Consider the following 311-nt stretch of genomic DNA (forward strand, 5'->3'; position numbering starts at 1 on the left):
ATTATTGTCATGTTTTTTAATTTTTCTCAAAATCTATGTGTTAACCCTTATGAAAATATTGAGTTTTTCGGTAAATGCTCTATTCACTGAAGCCTATGATCTTTATTGTTGTTTTATAATTTCTAAACATATTCTACATTTTTATTAATGTATTTTAAACTCTACTTCTTGGTAAATGGGCATCATTTGAATTTTTTTATCAATTAATTTAATAAAACTTCACAATACTCCATAAATTAGTAGATTAACCACTATAAAATCGCTATTCTCTAGAGAAACGGAAACAACAAAGGTTCCAAACTTCTTTGATA

The sequence above is a fragment of the Brassica oleracea genome, chromosome C9, assembly GCF_000695525.1.
Source record: "Brassica oleracea var. oleracea cultivar TO1000 chromosome C9, BOL, whole genome shotgun sequence".
Classification (NCBI taxonomy): domain Eukaryota; kingdom Viridiplantae; phylum Streptophyta; class Magnoliopsida; order Brassicales; family Brassicaceae; genus Brassica; species Brassica oleracea.